The sequence below is a fragment of the Nannospalax galili genome, unplaced genomic scaffold (genome assembly GCF_000622305.1).
Source record: "Nannospalax galili isolate Female #2095 unplaced genomic scaffold, S.galili_v1.0 scaffold305, whole genome shotgun sequence".
Classification (NCBI taxonomy): domain Eukaryota; kingdom Metazoa; phylum Chordata; class Mammalia; order Rodentia; family Spalacidae; genus Nannospalax; species Nannospalax galili.
The window spans coordinates 6,139,639-6,143,692 of NW_008356258.1; the positions used below are offsets into that span (position 1 = coordinate 6,139,639).

Consider the following 4,054-nt stretch of genomic DNA (forward strand, 5'->3'; position numbering starts at 1 on the left):
CTCTCTCTCTCTCTCTCTCTCTCTCTCTCTCTCTCTCTCTTTCTTTTTAAAAACCAAGCTCTTCTTTTTGTGATTTTCCTAACTGCATTTCACCTCTTTGTGGAAGAAGGCACCTGGCTGGGCATGGTGATGCACCCGTAATTCTAGCTCCTGAGAGGCTGAGGCAGGATTGCTGAGTTTAAGGCCAGCCAGGGATATAAAATGAGACCCCGACCCAAACAAATACCCCCCCTCCAAACAAAATTAAAAACAAGGCCCCGGAATTCCCAGATTCAAGTATGCCCCTGGGTCTTGTCCACTGCTGCAGGAGTCCTCGGGAGGCCCATACATGTTTGGGTCATTTACTCGCCAAAATTAAACACTGAGACAGAAGACAGGAAGACCAAGTTAACTCCTCCCTCCAAGGCACATGTTGATTTTATAGAGTGGCAGCCAATGGGGGAAACAACAGACTTCCTTGGAAATGGACTATGAGGAGGTGTCTGCAACACATACTGTGTTTTCTCTGGACCCCTTCCATCAGTCTTTGAAGGCAGAAAATAATCTCTGAAGATACTTGATAATCAAAAAAACAAAACAAAACAAAAAAACAAAAAAACCCAAAACACACTTCCAATGTTTGGTGCTTTTGAAAAACTTGGTCAAGTTCAGCTGGCTCAATGAGCTCAATAGCCAGGTGAGCTCATCTCCTTAAGGAATCCCACCCTCTTCTTGGTAGCGTGAAGGGCCACAGAGACGTGGAAAGGGTATAAGAATGAGGAGATATCCCAGAAATGCTTTCCCCAGAAGGCAGTTTCATGAATGAAGTCTTCCAGGTAAATGACACCAAATCTCCCCCGGTGTTCCCCAATCACTGTGCTGTCTGTCAGAGGGATGGTCTTATTCTGTACCTTGGCTTGTCCACATTTCAAGATGAGTTCCCTGACAGACTTCAAATTTGGAAATCCCCAGGACTATGTGCAGCATTTTTATGCTATGGGGGGTGACTTTGACAAAGACACCACTGAATAGTTTCTTCAGACGAAGTCTGGCAATGGTGTTCTGCACCAGTGAACTCACCCCTTGAATCCTTTCCATACAGATAACAAAGGCCATGGATTGTTTATTGGGGACTTCCAAAGCATGGGGCTTCACCTCCAGTCATCAGACTCACACCTTGCCATGCTGCGGCCTCCAAGAATCATGCACACATGACTCTGCTTGCTTAAACCTGAACTCTTTCCTCTCTCTCTTTGCCAAAAGTGCCTGCTTTGCCTGAGTGGCTTTGAGGGCTTGATAAGCCTTTCTCCTTTTCAGAAGGGTTTTTGGAACCAAAGGGAACCTTTTTTCTGGTTCCTCCACCATCTTCCTTCCTTCCTTCCTTCCTTCCTTCCTTCCTTCCTTCCTTCCTTCCTTCCTTCCTTCCTTCCTTCCTTCCCTCCCTCCCTCCCTTATGTAGCCCAAGTTAGCCTGCTGGGATGAAAGGTGTGCATGACCATGCCAGGCTTAAGCCAGCTTCTTAATGTTTCTTCATGTCATGTATGTGGGGGAACAAACAAGGGGAATAGATGGCCTTGAGAGAACAGAGAACTGGACTCCCATGAGCCCTATAATGAGACAGGATAACCCATCCTGTTACCAGTTTTTTTTTCCAGTAATTTATTGAGAATTTCATACATGCATATAAGGTGTTTTGATTAAATCCAGGCCCACTCCCTTACCTCCAACTCCTCCCATATCTCCCCATCACTTTTTTTCTGATAACTTCATGTATTCTTTCTCTTCTTTTATTTTTTATGGGGCTTTTTGCTACTGTAACATTCCCCCTCTGAAGAGGTAACCCTAAAATCTTTTAAGGATTAGATAAGAGCTCCCAAATACTTTCAACATTTTTGGCCTTTGGAACAGAGTATGTTGCTAAGAGGCCCAAGGACATTTTGACTTTTAGCCAAGAAACTGGCTATTTTTATTTGGGGTCTTTGCCCTAACTGCCTCGCCAATTTGTACCTTCTATTCTTATCACACCATCCTCTGAAGAGGTTACCCAACTTGTGGATAGGGAATTGGGACATAGACAGCTCTGGCTTCTTCCATGGTGAACAAGGATGCAGGGTGAGGCAACTGGGGTACCTCTTCAGTGGGTCTATCTAAAAGACTCCCAAATTGCATAACTCTTATTTGTAGGGGGAAAAGAAAGTCCTTGAGTGGTGAATAGGGGATATGAAGGAGAAGTAAAGGCACGAGTTACTAGGGCTTTACTTCTTAAAATCTCAATTACTGGGAAAAACTCTCTCCTGATGGGAAGGACAATTGAACATCTCTGTGGGAAGCATAACATGCCTAGGTCAAAGATTCTGTAGTGCAACCTTCCAGAAACCCCATGTGTGGACCCCAGACCACCTTGAGTTATGTCCTTACCCCTTGTCCAGCTTCTGTCATCTCCAACAGGCCTGGAATGGTGTAGACACAAACACTGACAAGTGAGCCCAGGTGAGCTATATTGGTTATATGAGCGATCAGCCCAAAACTGGACAGCATTTTCTGTGTTGGGATATATCTCTCCATCCTTCCTCCTCCCACTTGCCAGAGGGGAACATTTGTGAGTTCAAGTACACTAGGACCGGGAAACCCAAAGAAAGTGATGTGCCTTACAAAATGGCAACTAGAAAGATAACAACTGGCCCTTGAGCATCTAAAACATTATTATGCCACCTGGGCAAATGATGTGTCCTATGGGTACTGTACTACCATGTATATGTTAAACTGCGTCATCAGGTTACAGGCTGTTGATGAAATTATAACTAATGAAACTGCAAGTAGCAGACTAAACTACACAGTACTGTCTATCAAAACCATTTGGCCTTGGACTACTTGTTTCCTTCCCAGGGAGAAGTTTGGGAGCATTTTGAACAACTGCTTTCAGATAGATGATGAGGGAAAGATCATAGAAGAAATTGCTTACTAACTGAATGTAAAGGATTTCTCTTCTCCTGTCCTGGTTCAGACTAGAAGGGCTAGAACCCTGAAGAATTGTCTGGGGAATGTTTTTCAACTTTTAGGGAATTCAAAATCCTCAAATATTACACTTTCGATTTGGGGGACTTGCTTGATTCTATCCTGCGTAGCAACCCTGGTTGTAAGATTTGTTTCCAGTGCCATAGAGATCAATGTAGAAAAAAAGATGCCTGCACATGTAATGATGTTATGGAAGATGATTCTCTTTGACCCTGACACCTTGATCTTTGGAGAAGTATCAAAGGTGATAATGTGGTAAGAGGCCTTCCCAGAACAAAGAACAGACAAGGTGGCATAATCAGTGTCTGTGTGCTTGTGTAACCTTGTGGCAATCCTGTGTCATAGAACACCCAATCAAAGTGTGTGTTACCGAATAAGGGAGACAAAGGGACTAAAATGTAAAGTGGGACTAAGGAAGGGTATATAGGACAAAATCCCATTGGTCCTGGGCTCAGCCTTTGGATGTGAATCTGCTGAGTGGGTGCCAGCATGAATAAGCACGGCTTCCCGGCTGAAAGCCTGGTGTCCTGTCTCTTTGTTCTACACATGAGCTTCTATCAGCATTAAATGGTGGCATTAGTGGAATAAAAATGGTTTGTTCCACAGAGATAACCAATAGAAAATCAATTGCTTGTTAATGGGGTTACTTGAAAAAAGAATTGTCATCTCTGTAAGCTATCACCTAAATTAAATAGTAACTCCTGAAGTGTGCACCTGCATCATTACAGTCCCTCTCACCTTTTAAAGCAAAAAGAAAATGAAAGAATACAAATACATTTGGTACCCTGTTTCTGGGGCCCACTGGTCCTAGTTTCATAGGAATAAGCTATGAAAGTAGAATGCATAAATTACACCAACTACATCCCAAATAATATACATTCTTCAGTTGGTGTTTTAGGATTTTAGAGGCAACAAAAATCCTACGTATTTGGTCATATTTCCACCAACTAATTTACTGATAATGGAATCCAAAGAGATTTTTTTTCTTTTTAAAACTGGGTTACTTACATAGGGTTTAAGCTGTGGCCCATGGTTTTTGTGATACAATCCATCTGATGAT

At 43.0% G+C, this 4,054-nt stretch overlaps 1 pseudogene; it reads right to left on the reverse strand.

Annotated features, from left to right (window-relative positions):
• Positions 1-665: 665 nt before the first annotated feature.
• LOC103750998 lies at positions 666-1,344 on the reverse strand (annotated as a pseudogene).
• Between the last annotated feature and the right edge of the window lie 2,710 nt (positions 1,345-4,054).